This window comes from Schistocerca nitens, chromosome 1 (assembly GCF_023898315.1).
Source record: "Schistocerca nitens isolate TAMUIC-IGC-003100 chromosome 1, iqSchNite1.1, whole genome shotgun sequence".
Lineage (NCBI taxonomy): Eukaryota > Metazoa > Arthropoda > Insecta > Orthoptera > Acrididae > Schistocerca > Schistocerca nitens.
This window is the reverse complement of record NC_064614.1, coordinates 686,118,685-686,139,192: the sequence shown is the minus strand read 5'-3', so window position 1 is coordinate 686,139,192 and position 20,508 is coordinate 686,118,685. Positions and strand designations below refer to the sequence as shown.

The 20,508-nt window shown below is 40.2% G+C and overlaps 1 protein-coding gene across 2 annotated transcripts in view; it reads left to right on the top strand.

The window, feature by feature from the left end:
- Nucleotides 1-20,508, top strand: part of LOC126259328 (uncharacterized) — a 415,173-nt gene that overhangs the window by 256,983 nt on the left and 137,682 nt on the right. Inside the window, exon 2 of one of the 2 annotated variants that reach the window (XM_049956034.1) lies at nucleotides 5,243-5,389. The exons of the other annotated variant lie outside the window; for it this stretch is intronic. The gene's annotated coding sequence lies outside the window, so the exon portion shown is untranslated. The remainder of the gene's footprint in view (nucleotides 1-5,242; nucleotides 5,390-20,508) is intronic. 2 annotated transcript variants of the gene reach the window in all.

Sequence of the window (20,508 nt, the reverse complement as noted above, 5' to 3'; positions counted from 1 at the left end):
TCGCCACATTGTGTACCGTGATTCGTCACTCCGTACAACGTTTTTCCACTGTTCAGTCGTCCAAAGTTTACGCTCCTGACACCAAGCGAGGCGTCGTTTGGCATTTACCGGCGTGATGTGTGGTTTATGAGCAGCCGCTTCACCATGAAATCCAAATTGTCTCACCTCCCGCTTAACTGTCATGGTACTTGCAGTGGATCCTGGTGCAGTTTGGAATTCTGTGTGATGGTCTGGATAGATGTCTGCCTATTGCACATTACGACCCTCTTCAACTGTCGGCGGTCTCTGTCAGTCAACAGACAAGGTCAGCCTGTACGCCTTTGTGCTGTACGTGTCCCTTCACGTTTCCACTTCACTATCACATCGGAAAAAGTGGACCTAGGGATGTTTAGGAGTGTGGAAATCTCGCGTACAGACGTATGACACGTATGACCACGTTCGAAGTCCTTGAGTTCCGCGGAGCGCCCTGTTCTGCTCTCTCACGATGTCTAATGACTATGAGTTCACTGATATGGAGTAGCTGGTAGCTAATATGTATGTTTTTGGGGGGTGTCCGGATACTTTTGATCTCACAGTGTATGTTTATAGCCCTGTAAACTTGCCTGTTGTCATCTATGGAGAATCCGCAGCATAAGCGGCATGAATACCTAGAAGTGTAATCGAAACAGCAGCACCTGGTCAACGAGAATGATGAAATAAACATCCTCAATGCTTGGGGTCCAATCCAGGGTACGGAAAACACTCCCAGTGTATCACAGAACCATATATAGCCTGAAGAGCACCTCCACACTCTGCAGGCTAAACGCCTTATAGGTCGTCGTTGCTCTCGACGCCGTTCATCGTTTGAAAAGAGGCAAAACTGAGACTCGTCGGACCACACTGCACTCCTCCAATCAGCTTCTATACAGATTCTTTTTTGACATAAACGTCGTACAACCTCATGTTGTGCTGTGAGCAGAAGCTTTTTACGAGGTACTCGACTCTAAATATCAGTTGACGTGCAGTCCCTTTAGTAATAATCGCTGGCTAACAGCATTCACCGCCAGCAAAAAGTCCACAGACTGTTATTGACAAGGAGTAACAGCCTTCTCCTCCGCTTGTCGGTTATGATATTTTCACAACTCTTTGTCTTCCTCCATATATCTTGCCAGCGAAAGGTACGCCGTTCCTTGCAGACACATTGGACAGTACGTGCCCATACAGCAACAAGTCGTGTACTACATTCATGAGAAGGTCGTAAATATGCACAAACGCGACAGTTCGTTTGAGCCGTTCTGTCGCTTCTCCATTTCGACGATCTCACTGCATTGATTCCATATAAGCGACTGCTACATACACACAATGTCTCCGCTGTGGATTACACCAGTGGTTGAGTGCCACGGAACCGCTTATTACCGAATCTAAAGCACCCCAAGGCAATCGTTGCGGTCTTTTAAGGAGGTGAGCTTATCATGGCTATTCCTAGTGAGTCATGGATTGTCACCGAGACTGACTAGAATTATCAACATTTTATACTGACTATTGTTACGCAACCTAAGTGAATAGACTGAAAAATGAGTCTGAAGCATAACGAACCATGAGTAACGTGCTTATGTGCACTTTCCCTGCTCGCATATCGGCTGTTGTGATATAGTAAGGACGTACTAGGATGAAATCTTCGATTGAATCTTTGCTTTTTGTGCTGAAAAGTACGAGTAGTATTTTGTTAGTGTGGAAGCAAATTAACTTTGTTACGAAATTAATAAACATACAAAGTCGTTCACGACATATGTTAAGTCGTATGAAGATTATGTACATATGTAGATTTAGTTCTGAAATAGTAGTTGCTTTTTACTTGTCTTTTCAGTTGATAAACATCTAATCCCATCATTAACGGCTGATATTTTGGCTGGGCATGGCGTTGGAGATTTATGTTTTGGAGGAGTGATGTCTATTAATATCTGTCAAAGGTGGCTCCAGTTAAGGTTCAAATGGCTCTGAGCACTATGGGACTCAACTGCTGTGGTTATCAGTCCCCTAGAACTTAGAACTACTTAAACCTAACTAACCTAAGGACATCACACACATCCATGCCCGAGGCAGGGTTCGAACCTGCGACCGTAGCAGTCGCACGGTTCCGGACTGCGCGCCTAGAACCGCGAGACCACCACGGCCGGCTCCAGTTAAGGGATAAACGGTTTGGCGCTTTAATATTTTGCTATTTTCATACATAGCAAGCTAATTTTTCTTTGAGAAAGAGGCAATACTACTTATTCTGTCTCCTATTTCAGTGACAAGGATTACCACCTGTACTAGACCATACACGATGCATTCCATACTTTAAGTAAAATATAAGACCAAATATCACATAATTGGATATGGACAGAACATAAGTAATGCTCCTGAAGACTAACATACGCCAATCAGCGACCCTACAAATAACTTTTGTAATATGCAAGTGTGAAACAACTTAATGATTGCCACTAGGATGGCAGTGGGTACTATGAGTGTACTGTCCGAGTATACAGCTCGAATGGAAGACTTACAGGCTTAATTTACCCGAATGGCGACGACTGAGGGCTTTTGGAATGTAGGGGAGGCCCTTAGCTGTGACACAGGGTACAGCAAGAAAAGTTTTTATACCTTTGCTTCTCATAGTCTTGTTGTCCATGGTGATAATTTAAAGCATACATTCGTCATTCCGCAGAATCAGTCAAGGATGAGCAACGGCTACAACTCATGCCCATGACCACTGTTATTCCTTAAGAGCAAAACCTACGTGTGACAGGATACCCTTACGTTTTGCGTGGTTACACTGAATGGATCCAGACGAATCCCACAATGATTTGAAAAGGCCATGACCAACTTACAACCTGAGTTCGTGCTCCCTTTTGTAATAAAATTATCGTAGGTGACAGATAATAACTTGGTTCTACCTCCTTCAAAACAACAGGGCTCTGCGCGTACCGTAACTAATGTGTGCTCTCACTCTTGCACTGGGAGCGTGACACCGAGAGGTTTGAAATTTGGAGAAATATGTTAACTGTAAGTGGACCGAAAGGTACAAATAGAAGCGTTAAATGGAATGGCTATGAAAGAAACTGAACGCCAAACTCTTACCTTAAGAGAGAATATACACTGAAGCATCAAAGGAACTGGTATAGGCATGCGTATTCAAATACTGAGATATGTAAACAGGCAGAATACGGCGCTGCGGTCGGCAACGCCTGTATAAGACAAGAAGTGTCTGGCACAGTTGTTAGATCGATTACTGCTGGTACAATGGCAGGTTATCAAGATTGCAGTGAATTCGAACGTGGTGTTATAGTCTTCTCACGAGCGATGGGACACACAATTTCCAAGGTGGCGATGAAGTGGGATTTTCCCGTAGGACCATGTCACGGGTGTACCGTGCGTATTAGGAATCCGGTAAAATTTCGCTGCGACCTGGAAGAACGCGACCAACGGCGACTATAGAGAGTCGTTCAACGTGACAGAAGTGCAACATTTCAGCAGATTGGTGCAGGTTTCAGTGCTGGGCCATCAACAAGTGTCAACGTGGCAACCATTCAACGAAAAATAATCGATATGGGCCGGGGCCGAGGGTCCACTCGTGTACCCTTGATGACTGCACGACACAAAGAATTACGCCTCGCCTGGGCTGTCAACACGACATTGGACTGTTGATGAGTGGTAACATGTTGCTGGTCGGACGAGTCTCGTTTCAAATTGTATCGAGCGGATGAACGTGTACGGGTAGGGAATCAGCCTCATGAAACGATGGAGCTTGCAGGTCACCGGAGGACAGTTAAAGCTGGTGGAGGCTCTGTAATGGTGTGGGGCGTGTGCACTCGAAGTGAAATGGGACCTCTGATGCGTATAGATACGACTCTGACAGGTGCCACATACGTAAGAGTCTTGTCTGATCACCTGCATCCATTAATGTCCATTGTGCATTCCGACAGAGTTGGGAAATTCCAGCAGGACAGTGCGACACCCCACATGTCCAGAATTGCTACAGAAGTGCTCCAGAAACATTATTTTGAGTTTAAATACTTCCGCTGGCCACCAAGCTCCCCAGACATGAACATTATTGAGCATATATGGGATTCCTTGCAACATGCTGTTCAAAAGAGAACTCCATCCCCTCGTACTCTTAAGGATTTATGGACAGCCCTGCAGGATTCATGGTGCCAGTTCCCTCCAGCACTACTTCAGACATTAGTCGAGTCCATGCCACGTCATGTTGCGGCACTTCGGCGTGCTCGCGGGGGCCCACCACGGTATTAGTCAGGTGTACCAGGTAGAAGTAGTAGAAATGAGAACAGCGAGAAACTTAATATCAGGTTCGACGGTCACGAAGTAGATGAAGTTAAGGAATTCTACCACCTAGGCAGTAAAATAACGACGGACGGAGCAAGGAGGACATCAAAAGTAGACTAGCAATGGCAAAAAGGGCATTGCTGGCCAAGAGAAGTCTACTAATACCAAATATCGGCCTTAATTTGAGGAAGAAATTTCTGATAATGTATGTCGGGAGTACAGCATTGTATGGTAGTGAAACATGGACTGTTGGAAAACCGGAACAGAAGAGAATAGAAGCATTTGAGATGTGGTGCTACAGACGAGTGTTGAAAATTAGGTGGACTGATAAGAAAAGGAATGACGAGGTTTTGCGCAGGATCGGAGAGGAATATGTGGAATACACTGATAAGGAGAAGAGTTAGGATAATAGGGCATCTGTTAAGACATGAGAAAAAAAATTTGTTCTCTTCAGTGTATTAGTGAACACATGATAACACAGGGTACAGCTAGCAAGTAGAGGACGATGGTTCAAACCACCGTCCGACTGTCCTGATTTAGATTTTCCGTGATATCCCTAAATCGCTTCAGGCAAATGCTGGAATGGTTTCTTTCAAAGGGCACGGCTGACATCCTTCCCCATTCTTCCCTAATCCGATCGGACTGGTGACTTCTCATGGGTTTGGTCCTCTCCCCCAAATTCAAACAATATGGCACACCAAATACATATTGTGACTAAAGGAAGAGGGCAGAATGGAAATATTGCATGGGAGGACTAAGACTGGATTAATATGTCTTTGAGAATATTAGATATGGGAGTAACAGCTCAAAACCGAAATGAAGTATGTGAATCAAACCATTAATGACTTCCTATTTGTCATTTTTATAAAAATGTTTACAAATTACTTTCAGTGAATTTACGAATAAAGTAATTCTCATCTACACTTTCAATTTGTTTCAGGTGAGACAATATCCTCACACTAACAACCCCACGACGGATTCAGTTCTGCAACTGGGTACGTACTTGGAACACAACGGAGACACTTTTGGGAATGCCAAGTGGAACGCTTTGCTAACACGGAGTTTTCACGAAGAGATGCAGCAACAGGTACGGCGTTGCATTAATTAACTGTTGTTACACTGCTAGTCTTGGAAATCACTTCACGTGTACAGCTGTCCTGGAAAAAATGTCTTATCTGTGTCTACTCTCAGACCTGAAAAATATTTATTTATATAAAAACATTCATGTCTCTAGTGCCTAAGATACTCATTTGTCACGAAACAAACACGATTTAAATCAGCAATAAAAGTTGCAAACTGATAATATCAGGGAAATATTGTGACTGAAAATTCTGCAAAAAAGCAGCGCATGTGTCGTGTACGTTTGTCTTTTCCATAATCTGGAAAGACACACCTTTGCCATTGAGTCCCAGGAGTTTGTATTTCATTTTAGAAGTACGAGATAACGCATGGTCTTTTTAATCTCGCTACACGAGTTATTTATGTATTCATGACGCCGTGTTCGTGGGCGTAGGTTTCCCCTCGGCGTGATATATTGCTCATAAATTTAACTCAAAATTATGACAGGCTGCTGTCCGTGAAATATGTAGCCTCGCCCAATAGCAATGCGATGCGGTTTTGGGCTTGTAGTTTACTTGTTCTGGTCTGAAATGATAGCTACAAGTTTTTGTTAGATGTCGCCTTCAGAAAAAAAAGAAAAAAAGCTTAGCTAAGAATTGGCTCTTACAGTTTCCTATATTTCAATTCACTATAAATTGTGTTTATCAAGATGACGTTCATTCATAAAAATTTGGAAGGAGAAACAGTTATTTTATAAATATGTTGTATAAACATGTGAGAAGTGAGATCAGAGGTGATAGTTTTAAAGTCGTGGGTTTAGAACCAGATAATACGTTGAACTGTCAGAGGCACATGAGCATTACTGTATAACTGTCCGAAATATCTAAATAAATCTTTATTTGCAATGCAGATGTAGTTACCAGAGACTATATAAAAATAAAACAGCTAAGATCCTCGCTTCCTTTCATTCCATAATGTAGGCACATTGTTTGCGGTAACTTAACAAGGCAAAGTAAAGCTTTCCGAACGAAATGTGTGTGATACGAATATTTAGTCGTTTGAACTCAAGAAATTCCTTTAGTTGATCTGGGGATACTAACTGTTGGTCCCCAATAAATTTACCCTTTAATGCAATTTCTCTTAAATAATTATCTCTTTTAACGAAATTGATGCTGGAAAAAAGAGTAACCTTCATGCAGCTTTAAAGTCACTTAATTTAATCCAGAAAGATTTCCACTACAGAGCAACACACATTTTCAATAAGTTATCACCAGTCATAAAATTTTTTGCTAGTTATAAAGTTCAATTTAAGATGAGTATAAAGAATTTATTGAGGGCCAACTCCTTATACTACATAGCCGGCTTTGTTTGTAGAACCAACTTATGTATGTGTTGTAAAGAATATCAAGTAATGGGAGTGATACACAAAATGTGACATGCATATCTTCTGTGCATTAATATGGTCAATGTAAGTAAGTGTTGCAAAGTGATTATCTATTGATAATGTGTAGCTAAAATAACTTAAGAATTATCATATGCATCCCTGTGTGTGTCACACATCCATATGTTCAACAAGTTTCTTATTACCTCTTGAATGAATATATGTTTAACCTTCTTTTGCTTGTTTCACATGTATACGGACCCTTTCACTTCAGCTATGTGAAAACAGCATTAGAGCGCCTGTTTTTGGTATAGATATATTATGTATTCTTGTTTTGTGACATGTTTTACATCCTTGAGAATCTTTTCACTGTGGATATATGAAATAAAAACCATGTGCAATAAAAACAACTCAAACTCCTTACCTCTCTTCAGAAAGCAACATAAAATGTTACTCAGTCAAAATTGATACATGCTTAAACTATTTTACTGTATACTAAAGATTTCTGTTAGACAATGTTATTCCATGTTTATGCTGCAAGTATCTTCTGTTAACATGTGTTTTGTCAGGTCAAAAAGGATAGAGAAAAAATACAATTTATTTTGTGTGACGAAAATGTAACATAAAAAAATGTTCTACACTATGAATGAGAAAAAGAGAAAGAAGGCAGCTACATGATATTATAAATCAAAATTGAAAGTTAACAATAATGTAACATCACATGCCGAACAAAGACTCAGACATCACTCGCAAAGTGATTTAATTCACATGTTATTACTGTGTGGCCGGCCGTAGTGGCCGAGCGGTTCTAGGCACTGCAGTCTGGAACCGCGCGACCGCTACGGTCGCAGGTTCGAATCCTGCCTCGGGCACGGATGTGTGTGATGTTCTTAGGTTAGTTAGGTTTAAGTAGTTCTAAGTTCTAGGGGACTGATGACCTCAGCAGTTAAGTCCCATAGTGCTCAGAGCCAGCCATATTATCGTGTGTGTAGCACCGTGAACGTCAAATTACTTCATACAAGAGTCTAAGCAAGCTGGATTATATGTTTTAAGTAGTGTTAGCGCTATCCTTGTATCAGAAATCATAACAACTTGTGGAATTGTTAATGCATTTTTAGAGATTATGGGCTACACAAATATTTGAGTATCTGTTGGTTACATCCCACTGAGTATAACATGGCTGTGATGAATATATGCATTATTTAATCTTTACTTTGTGGGAGCCATAGTAAAACCACAAGATCATGCAGCAATTTCACTTGAGAATAAATTGGTGTGTTTATACAATCCCTCACATTTTCTTTCTCAATAATTTAAAAGAACATTTATGTTAGTTATTATGAAATGCATGTGTGATCAGTTACTATGTGCCATATACATCATTTGACAGTTATTTAATCATTATATGTACCACCTGTTTACTGAAGTGCTGAGAACAAAGTATATACACCAAATGATGATAAATAAATTCTCCATATGAGAGTGAAGGTTTCTGTGAACTCTCTAATTATAACTATAAATTAAAATTAATTGTTCTGTGCAATTTAAGTCACTATTTTATCATATTAACAGAACCGTTTTCGACAGCACACTGTATTTTCGAAAATGTCTTATTTTTGGTTTATATCAATTTTTATTCTGGTGTGAGTAATTTTATCATACACAATTAATGTAATCTCTGGCAAACATGGTACATATCTTGTGGAGGCATGCAAATAAACATGACATATTTGCCTAAATCAGTGTTATACATCTCACTGAAGTAAGTAAGGAACATTAACGTTCATATATAACTATTGGGAACCAAAATGAAAAATGCTCCTGTCACAGCACAAAAAAAACAGTGTTAGGGATTTGAATTAGGTGAACTAGTTTTTCGAATTACCTGATAGCTTTAAAGGCATTTAAATCAAAATACCTTGTCATATTCACTGTTTTTTACTTGTTAGTATCAGTACCAATGTCATGTTTTACAAAGTATAGTGTCAAGTAAAGTAACATTATTCATTATGCCATGTCATATAAGATGACACATGTTTCCCCACCCCCTCCTCGCCCAGTCTGCGAGGAACAAATCCACCCCCCAGAAATTTTATCTTTGCAGAAAAACGATTTTAGCTGTTAAACATATGTGTATATTATACACTGATCAGAACATTATGATCACCTATCTGATAGCTGGTATGACCACATTTGCCACAGATAACAGCCACAAGATGTCACAGCTGGAGGAAGTTGGCACCACATCTACACACACAAGACACCTAGTTCCTGTCCCATACGTTCTGGGGAGGGGGGGGGGTGATGAGTTCTAACGCCACATTCAATCACATCATCCAACTGGGAACTAATTACATGTGGGGTCCCACAAGGTTCCATTTTGGGGCCCTTACTTTTTCTTGTGTATATCAATGACCTTTCATCAGTAACATTACCAGATGCCAAGTTTGTTTTGTTTGCCGATGACACAAACATTCCAATAAATAGCACATCAAGTGAAGTCTTAGAAAGATCAGCCAATAAAATATTTGTGGACATTAATCACTGGTTCCTAGCCAATTCTTTGTCACTAAACTTTGAAAAAACACACTACATGCAGTTCAGAACTTGTAAGGGGTGTCCCAAGAGTATATGTCTAACATATGATGACAAGAAGATAGAAGAAGTGGACAGTGTTAAATTCTTGGGATTACAGCTTGATAATAAATTCAACTGGGAGGAGCACACCACAGAACTGCTGAAGCGTCTTAACAAATCTCTGTTTGCAATGCGAATTTTGTCAGACATAGGGGATATAAAAATGAAAAAGCTGGCATACTATGCTTACTTTCATTCCATAATGTCATATGGGACTATTTTTTGGGGTAATTCATCAAGCCAAGCCAAAGTTTTCCGGCACAAAAACGTGCAGTAAGAGTTATATGTGGTGGGAACTCAAGAACATTCTGCAGAAGCCTGTTTAGGGAACTGGGGATACTAACTACTGCTTCCCAATATATTTATTCCTTAATGAAATTTGTAATTAAAAATATATCACTTTTTCAAACAACAGCTCAATTCATGGTATCAATACTAGAAATAAGAATAATCTTCACAAGGATTTAAAGTCACTTAGTCTTGTACAAAAAGGTGTGCATTATTCAGGAACACATATTTTTCAATAACTTGCCAGCAGCCATAAAAAGCTTAACAACCAATGAAATTCAGTTTAAGAGAAGTCTAAAGGATTTATTGGTGGCCAACTCCTTCTACTCCATTGATGAATTTGTTAGTAAAACCAACTGATTTGTATATAAGTACAACATAACTTCTGCACAATTTCAGTGCAGTAATGTGTTCATTGAAAATTTGTGTGTGTGTGTGTGTGTGTGTGTGTTTGTGTTTGTGTGTGTGTGTGTGTAAGTATAATCTAACTTCTGCACCATTTCAGTGCAGTAATGTATTCATTGTAAATAAGTATTACAGTAGGTGTATTACATGTTTATTACCTTATAAATAAATAAAAAACTTTTTTATTTTAAATTCAGTGCATTAGTATTTGTAAAATGACTCTTAGTGTTCATTAAAAATGACGATCATTGCACTTGGGACCTGTGGAATGGTACATTAGCTTATTTGTTTTAGTTGTAAATATTTTTCGTGTATTGTTGTTTTTCTGACATGTTCCACATCCTGGAGGACCTCCTCACTACGTATCAATTGGAATGAAAGTAAATCTAATCTAATCTAATATCAGATGCGTTCGACCGGGTTCAGATCTGACGAGTTGGAGGGGAGGTAGGAGGGCAGCACATCAATTGGAACACATCACTGTGTTCCTCGAACCACACCACTACGCTCCTGGCCTTCTGATATGGCGCATTAACTTGCTGCAAAATGCCACTGCTGTCAGGAAACATAATTGTCGTGAAGGAGTGTCCCGGTGTATGATGCTCCTTGGCCATCATGATGCCTTGCATGGACTCCAGTGGACCCGTAGATGCTCTCGTGAATGTTTCCCAGAGCTCAATGGAGCTGTCGCCAGTTTGTCTCCGTCCCACCTTACAGGTGTCAAGAAGCTGTTGCCCTGGAAGCCGACAGATTCATGCCCTCCTATCGAAATGATGAAGAAGGTATCGAGATTCATTAGACCATGCAACACTCTGCCACTGCGCCAATGTCCAGTGCCGACTGTCACGTGCCCATTTCAGTCATAGTTACCAATATAATGCTGTTAACATTGGCAATGCATGGGTCGTCGGCTGCAGAAGCCCATCTTTAGGAGTCTTCAGCGCACTGTGTGTTGAGACGCACTCTGACCCACATTTAAATCTGATGCTAGTTCCGGCACAGTTCACTGCCTGTCCTGTTTTATCAGTCTGTCCTGCCTATAGCGTTCTGCATCTGTAATGGAGGGTGGCTGCCCAACCCCACGACATGTGGACATAGTTTCATCTTCGTTTCACCACTTGTTGAAGATACTCACTACAGCACTCCTCAGTCACCTGACAGGTCGTGCATTTTCCGAAATATTCGTGCCGAGGCTCCTGGCCATCACAATATTCTCTCGGTCAAACTCAGATAGGTAACACGCATTTCCCAGTCTACACACGAAAAGCACACTCACTGATACTGCATATATCTTGCGTGTATCTAGCAGGCATTCCTCGCCAGATGACGATTATATCGCTTGGACTGGTTTATATCGATGGCAGATAGGTGGTCATAATGTATTGGCTGATCAGTGTATATTGTATGTTATGATTGGCGAAACTTCAGGGGGTTCAGCCTATTGAGTCATGCCCAGCTCGCATTGATGCCGTTTGTTCTTTGGCATTTTGTCGCAATCGAGTGGTGTCCTATTTCTCCCTGAGTTACTACCATAACGAGTTGCTGACTTGCCTCTGTCAGTGGCAGCAGCAGCATTTATCGATACTAGTACTGCTGTACCATCTTTGGTGCGACCGCTATATTTCCGTGTGTGTGGCAGTAGGTCAGATTGGACGGAGCAGCAAGGAAGTCTCCGCAGCACGAAGTCAGGCCGGGACCGCTGGCAGCATGCATGCGCAGTCGGATAGGGAGACGCTAGCTCCGAGAGCTATAAAGTCCGTTGCCCACCGAACCTGGACACCGAAATTGAGAGATCAGTTAACCTGTTATGAAACCTCAACTGCTGTGACATCTCTTAGTTCAATGCCGGTTGTTGCTTCCTGTGCCGTTCTGGCAAGCAGCAACATATGGTGTGTTGGAGTCAGCGAAATTTTGCAGCTGTCTTCCTGTGTCGTCTTTAACTATTAAATTGATTGTTACTTATCAGTGAAGTGCAATAGCGGTATTTTCTGCCTTGTGGCCTTCAACGCCCCAGTTACATGCCCTGGTCGTTAGCGTGGTTTTCCAGTCACGTGTTTTTCCTCGCCGTGTTCATGCTGACCGGCATGGCATGTAGTTTGACAGCCTTTTAGTTGTTTGTTCATATTTTTTTTTTCTTAAGAGTGGTTGTTGTGCCTTGGCTGTTCTTAGACACCAATTTGGAAGAGGTAGTGCTGCTGGTATCTTCGTCCTTGGCTCATTTTTTTTTTTTTTTTGCCGTACAATTGGTCAGGCAGAAGGGAATTGATTAGGTTGTTGGTCGGTACTTCAGCCGTCCCTGGGTCGGGTTGCCATCTAGTTATTTGACCTTACTCTTGGCTGCCTGTCTCACCCTACCTTACGTTAAAGCTACCTCCTCAGGCCGACCCTGAGAACACTTCTGAGCACCACTGTTCTGTTGATTTTAGATTGTGATGTTCATTTTAGTCTGATGTACTGTGTGAGGTCTTCAGCTGTCTATTAATTCAGTTTGTTTTAATTTTAAATAAGAACTTCAGCTGACTTAAATTAAAAATTTGAAGATTGATTTGTTTAATAACTAAAATTTTGAAAGTTTGTTCTACCTGAAATTCTTGTTATCCAGCCTCTAAGTCCTGAGTTGTTCAATGTCTAGTGTGTGGCCTTCACTCAAGCTTTTACGTGAAATATTTTTAAGGTAAGGTCGTCAGCCATCTTAAATTAAAATTTTGAAAATTGAATTGTTAAAAACTAATTTTTTTAAAAAATTTGTTCTATCTCAAATTATAGTTATCCAGGCCGTAAGTCCTGAGTTGTTGAACGTCTTGAATGTGGCTTTCAGCCGAATATTTACGTGAAATATTTTTTTTTAAATAAGGCCTTCAGCCGCGTGTATTCTTTAAAGAAATTTTTCATAACTTGTTTTCAGGTCTTCAGGCGTTCTTGTTTTTGGTGTGGTTTTGGGCCTTCAGCCCAGGAGGTATGACAAGTTTTCTTAACTAGGCCTTCAGCCATATTGTTTTAATTTGATCGTCTTAAGGTAATGTGTAATTAAGTGGTTCTTAGGAAAATAAAAGTTTTTGTGTTTTGTGCAACCAACAGTAACTGATTACGGCCCCCTTCACAACCATAACTTGATCCGCTCTATCCTGCACCTATAAACTGCAAATTCAGGGATGGCAACACCTTGCAGCTAAGAGAGCTCATTGTGTTGGAGGAGTATGGTTAACTCGCAAAAAAGAGCAAATCTGTCAATATGTTTTGATTTCAATGTCTTTGAAGCTGCCAGATAAGTCGAGAAGGTAGTTGCCTTATTTTGCATCCCAATTCCGCTCAGCATATATTCACCTTTTTTTGTGCTATGATAGGAGTATTTTTCATTCTCGTTCCCAACTTTTACTCTACCATAATTCTGACATTAGACCGCCAGAACTTGGCAACCGATGCATTCTAAAGTTGGTTCGGACGACGAGTAATCCGCTATAGGGCTTTTACTGTCTTTCAAACCACGGTGCTTGTATTGGGCATCGTTAAGGTGCGTCTACGCCTGTGCCCCTTGCAACTAGTCGGTGTGCTGCTGTAGCTTGCCCCACACGGAAGTAGTTGTGTCCAGTGTGAACACAGGTGTGAATGGAATCACTCGCTCGCAGATGCTGAGGAAGAGGCGTGAAACCTACATGCATGCCTCTACTTGCATGTAGGGCAAGCATAGTTGGATGGCGACTAGGCACAAGACGCACAGATGTAAAGGCACCGGCAGTATGGCTCCCTTACGGCTGCCTACGTTGTTATGGGTAACCTGTCCGTTATAGTCTACTGTGTCCTCAGGACACGCAAGGCTCAACACTCCATCAAAGTCACATGTTTTCGAGAGATATGTTTTTCTTTATTTTTCTTATTTTTATATATTTTTTATTTTTTGATATTTTGTAATTTTTAGATCTTGTTTAATTTTTCAAATTTTTTATTTTAAACTTTATTTTCTTCATATGTATGTATAAGACTGTATACGCAAACATATGAAAAATAACCATAAAACACAGCGCTCAAAAAAGTAGCAAACATAAATACAATGCAGAAAGACATGTTAAATACTGTGCAAATTTTATGATATTAATGAATGTAAACAGTTTATATAATATAGATAATCTTACGATTCGACTATATTACGTGGATAAAATTACACAACTCTGAATTTTTTATGGAGGTAAGAAAATGTTTCTTTATGTGGTAATGCTGTTACGTCATTTTTAATGATTTTAGCTGCAAGATTTATGCAAAAATTTGTGTCCATTTCCAAAACATACTTTTTATACTTGGCTTCGTTTTGTGAACAAATATTGCTAATTAGGAAATATTGTAAAACGTGGTAAAATGATCTTTCAATAATCATACAAAACAACAATAAAAATATCAATTGTATTGTGGAATATAGAACCAACCACATCTGTGTATTCTGGTAGTCAAGAGCTGTTGCGCACAGCTGCATTGATTTGCTGATATTTTCATAGTGATGTCCAGCCGTTGCCAGCACTTGCCCGTGATGAAAAGGTTGAACATTCACAAATGTACCTCAGGTACATTTGTGGTCATCGATAGAGCTTTAAATGCTCGATCACACAGTATATCATTTTGTCCTTTTGTACAGGGCTGGACACATTCTTGTTCGGCACATGTATTATTTTGCAGATGTCCAAAGATTTTTTGGTGATTTTAAGACACTTGTTACTAAAATTGTTAACGTTTAATCAGCGAAGGGATAATTAATTGCATTAACAAATTTTTTAATAATATCGAAAGGACGCACATAAAATGCAGCGCTTTACTATAAAACAGTCTCATGTGCAAACGCGTGTATTTTCGTACGTAAATCCTCAATGAAGAAAGACTTTAGCAAACGCTTCTTCTAATTTTTGAAATATCATCTGTATCATTAAACTTTCTCAGAACATACGACTCACGTAAAACCAAATTTTACGTGCATTTTGTATGCAACTACAGACCGCTATAATGTGGCAACTTATAAAGCTTTCGTAGAAAAACAAGATGACCATTAATAACATGTATTTGTCTACCTTCTTACAAAATTTGAACTGATTCGCACAAATTTGAAATTTAGAAGGGGGGCGCGTAAGAATACCAAACAAAAACCTTTTCATCGCAAGCAAAATCTGAATGAAGCTGGATTTTTGTAAGGGAGTTTCCAGTTTTATCTTGTTGTTGTGGTTTCAGTCCTGACACTGGTTTGATGCAGCTCTCCATGCTACTCTATCCTGTGCAAGGTTCTTTATCTCCCAGTACCTACTGCAACCTACATCCTTCTGAATCTGCTTGGTGTATTCATCTCTTGGTCTTCCTCTGCGATTTTTACCCTCTACGCTGCCCTCCAATACTAAATTGATCTCTTGATGCCTCAGAACATGTCCTACCAACCGATCCCTTCTTCTAGTCAAGTTGTGCCACAAACTTCTCTTCTCCCCAATCCTATTCAACACCTCCTCATTAGTTATGCGATCTACCCATCTAATCTTCAGCATTCTTCTGTAGCACCACATTTCCAAAGCTTCTGTTCTCTTCTGTCTAAACTATTTATCGTCCATGTCTCTCTTCCATACATGGCTACACTCGATACAAATACTTTCAAAAACGACTTCCTGACACTTAAATCTATACTCGATGTTAACAAATTTCTCTTCTTCAGAAACGCTTTCCTTGACATTGCCTGTCTACATTTTATATACTCCCTACTTCGATCATAATTAGTTATTTTGCTCCCCAAATAGCAAAACTCTTTTACTACATTAAGTGTCTCACTTCCTAATCTAATTCCCTCAGCATCACCCGACTTCATTCGACTACATTCCGTTATCCTCGTTTCGCTTTTGTTGATGTTCATCTTATATCCTCCTTTCAAGACACTGTCTCTGACAGAATCACAATGTCATCGGCGAACCTCAGAGTTTTTATTTCTTCTCCATGAATTTTAATACCTACTCCGAATTTTCTTTTGTTCCTTCACTGCCTGCTCAATATACAGATTGAACAACATCAGGGAGAGGCTACAACCCTGTCTCACTCCCTTCCCAACTACTGCTTCCCTTTCATGCCCCTCAACTATTATAACTGCCATTTGGTTTCTATACAAATTGTAAATGGCCTTTCGCTCCCTGTATTTTACCCCTGCCACCTTCAGAATCTGAAAGAGTGTTCCACACAACATTGTCAAAAGCTTTCTCTAAGTCTACAAATGCTAGAAATGTAGGTTTGCCTTTCCTTAATCTAGCTTCTAAGATAAGTCATAGGGTCAGTATTGCCTCACGTGTTCCAATATTTCTACGGAATCCAAACTGATCTTCCCCGAGGTCCGCTTCTACTAGTTTTTCCATTCGTCTGTAAAGAATTCGCGTTAGTATTTTGCAGCTGTGGCTTATTAAACTGATAGTTCGGTAATTTTCACATCTGTCAACACCTGCTTTCTTTGAGATTGGAATTATTATATTCTTCTTGAAGTCTGAGGGTATTTCGCCCGTCTCATACATCTTGCTCACCAGATGGTAGAGTTTTGTCAGGATTGGCTCTCCCAAGGCTGTCAATAGTTCTAATGGAATGTTGTCTACTCCTGGGGCCTTGTTTCGACTTAGGTCTTTCAGTGCTTTGTCAAACTCTTCACGCAGTATCATATCTCCCATTTCATGTTCATCTACATCCTCTTCCATTTCCATAATATTGTCCTCAAGTACATCGCCCTTGTATAGACCCTCTATATACTCCTTCCACCTTTCTGCTTTCCCTTCTTTGCTTAGAACTGGGTTTTCATCTGAGCTCTTGCTATTCATACAAGTGGTTCTCTTTTCTCCAAAGGTCTCTTTAATTTTCCTGTAGGCAGTATCTATCTTACCCCTAGTGAGGTAAGCCTCTACATCCTTACATTTATCCTCTAGCCATCCCTGCTTAGCCATTTTGCACTTCCTGTCGATCTCATTTTTGAGACGTTTGTATTCTTTTTTGCCTGCTTCATTTACTGAATTTTTATATTTTCCTCTTTCATCAACTAAATTCAATATTTCTTCTGTTACCCAAGGATTTCTACTAGCCCTCGTCTTTTTACCTACTTGATCCTCAAAGCTACCCACCCTTCTTCTACTGTATTTCTTTCCCCCGTTCCTGCCATTTATTCCCTTACGGTCTCCCTGAAACTCTGTACAACCTCTGGTTTAGTCAGTTTATCCAGGTCCCATCTCCTTAAATTTCCACCTTTTTGCAGTTTCTTCAGTTTTAATCTACAGTTCATAACCAATAGATTGTGGTCAGAGTCCACATCTGCCCCTGGAAATGTATTACAATTTAAAACCTGGTTCCTAAATCTCTGTCTTGCCATTATATAATCTATCTGAAATCTGTCAGTATCTCCAGGCTTCTTCCATGTATACAACCTTCTTTTATGATTCTTGAACCAAGTGTTAGCTATGATTAAGTTGTGCTCTGCGCAAAATTCTACCAGGCGGCTTCCTCTTTCATTTCTTAGCCCCAATCCGTATTCACCTACTACGTTTCCTTCTCTCCCTTTTCCTACTACTGAATTCCAGTCACCCATGACTATTAAAATTTCGGCTCCCTTTACTATCTGTATAATTTCTTTTATTTCGTCATACATTTCTTCAATTTCTTCGTCATCTGCAGAGCTAGTTGGCATATAAACTTGTACTACTGTAGTAGGCATGGGCTTTGTGTCTATCTTGGCCACAATAATGCGTTCACTATGCTGTTTGTAGTAGCTAACCCGCACTCCTGTTTTTTATTCATTATTAAACCTACTCCTGCATTACCCCTATTTGATTTTGTATTTATAACCCTGTAATCACCTGACCAAAAGTCTTGTTCCTCCTGCCACCGAACTTCACTAATTCCCACTATATCTAACTTTAACCTATCCATTTCCCTTTTTAAATTTTCTAACCTACCTGCCCGATTAAGGGATCTGACATTCCACGCTCCGATCCGTAGAACGCCAGTTATCTTTCTCCTGATAACGACGTCCTCTTGAGTAGTCCCCGCCCGGAGATCCGAATGGGGGACTATTTTACCTCCGGAATATTTTACCCAAGAGGACGCCATCATCATTAACCATACAGTAAAGTTGCATGCCCTCGGGAAAAATAACCTTTTCATCGCAAGCAAAATCTGAATGAAGCTGGATTTTTGTAAGGGAGTTTCCAGTTTTATCTTAAGAATACATTTTTCTGTTTATTTGATTCTGAACTGTTTCGCACATTCAATACACGTAACAACGAATTTTATGTGGTACATTGAGGTCGATTTTAAAACCATCGTATCTCGACAGCTGATAACGATTAGTGGATAAAAAAATTCTTTCTGACTTTATCTATTTTGCCTTGATCCATTTATCTGACTTCTTGAAAAGTTTGAACCGATACGCACAAGTTTAAAGTATAGAAGTGGTGTGCTTCAAACACCTCCCAGAAAAACGTGTTTCTTGCACGTAAAATCAAAACAAAGCTATTATTTCAGACTATTGAAACCTATCTCAATGGTCTGATACACTGGTGGACGAAATTTGAAACATCAGCCTCTTTCGAGTCTGGAATTATTTAAGGGTGACTGTTTTTGTACGTAAAATCCGGAAGAGGGTGACTGTTTTTACACGTAAAATCCGAACGGTGCACATAAAAATCGGCCACTGACTGAGCGGTAATATCAAACCAATTAAATTTTTTTCCAAAGGAATTAATAAATCCTCCTAATTTGCCTGGGAGCCAGCTCCCGTTCGTCGTTCAAAACTTGCTGAATATAATGTAACACAGCTATATTAAAACAGTTGTTCGAATAGCTAGACAACTGATCGTTGGTCCGTAACATAACTATGTTGAAACTGTTGCTTGAATGGCTAGACAACTGATCGCTGGTGCGGGCTTAACAAAAACTTTTTACCCTTATTCCTAGCTCAAATATGAACCGACCTTTAACGATGCGAAGAGATGCAGCAGCTCTACGAATGCCAGTGCGACGGACTAACCACACTGGCCCATTATGGTGACCATAGCGAAATATATTCTTTCACAAATCAGCACAGCGTTCTTAGGAAAGCCCATGGACAAAACATTGTCACGGCTACTAGCGAAAGCTGAGGCACATTCTCTCCTCTGCAGGGAGATCTAATCTGGTGAAGGAGTCATGAAACTCAAGCGGCCGTCCATAGAAATGCCCCCTGGTCCCGGTAAACGGACATAGGAAAACTCCCTGCTGCTAAGGCCCATCCACCACCGTTCCTCTTGCACGACGAGGCGAGTGACCACGATTGACCCATAGTCCCACTGTACCTGATATCAGGCCTTCACGTTCTCTGAATTGCCAGCGATAAAGTGGCTCTTCTGCTGTCTAGGCCGTTGGTGGTCGCTGTACCCAACAGCAGCCTTAGCCGTTCACGACGAACACCCACTTCCAACATGAGCCAAACCTCTCCACATCAAAATACTGCATGCAAAATTACGTTACAACCAACACTGTGCGTAATCACTTTCAGTCCTTTATACTGTTCATTGAATTGGTCACTGTGCCTCCTTAATGTGACAAGAGTGCGCTAATCTGCACACAGTGCATAATTGTGAGCAGTTAAGTGAAAGGGAGGCGAGTCCAAAGGACTAGTCGCATTTCAATGTGGCACAGGTGGGCATGCTGAAGGACTAAATGTTTCAGACAGGAAACAGAATTTTCAAGGGATATATACAGTTTGATACCTGGGATACCATGATGAACATGGTATATACCCGCAAGTCATAAATGCAAGAACAAGGCCGAAGAGTCTTTTATAAGAATAAATAGTGGATAATGTCCAAGAATGTAAAAATCTTCCTTAGATTTATTAAATTGTAGTTGTGTTAAAACGATTCCGAAATGCTTAAACAATTTCGTGAAACGAACTACAACCGCAGCAAAGAATCAGAAAGTTTGTGGCAAGCGTTGCGGATATACACATAATCAGTTGTATTTGAACATAAAAACTTCAGGTCACCATTTATTCCCGTGTTAAAGGATTTTCGGTAATACGGTTACGACTTGACTACTATCAACTGCATACGTTACTTGTACTCAGATTTTGTTATTATAGGAGTATGTTAACATTTGCAGGAGGAGGGATATTAGTTTAATTGCATTTTCATATTTGTATTAGAAAAATCATTGCCCCGTGTATTGGCCAGAAAATATGGAAGTAAGAGAATTAAAAACAGCAACTTCTCAACTGATATCACACAATTCTGCTGTTACTTCAAGCCAGCCGCTTGGAGCGCTAGCATCGCTGCAGCGGTCAAAAGGTTGCATTTTTTGCCCTATGGAGTTCCTCGACTATTTGTCTTAAACTATGTTCATACCAAGAAATTAATTCAAGGTACCTTGTATATCTTCTTGAGGTACACTTTACGTCTGCTGGAGTGAGTAGAAAC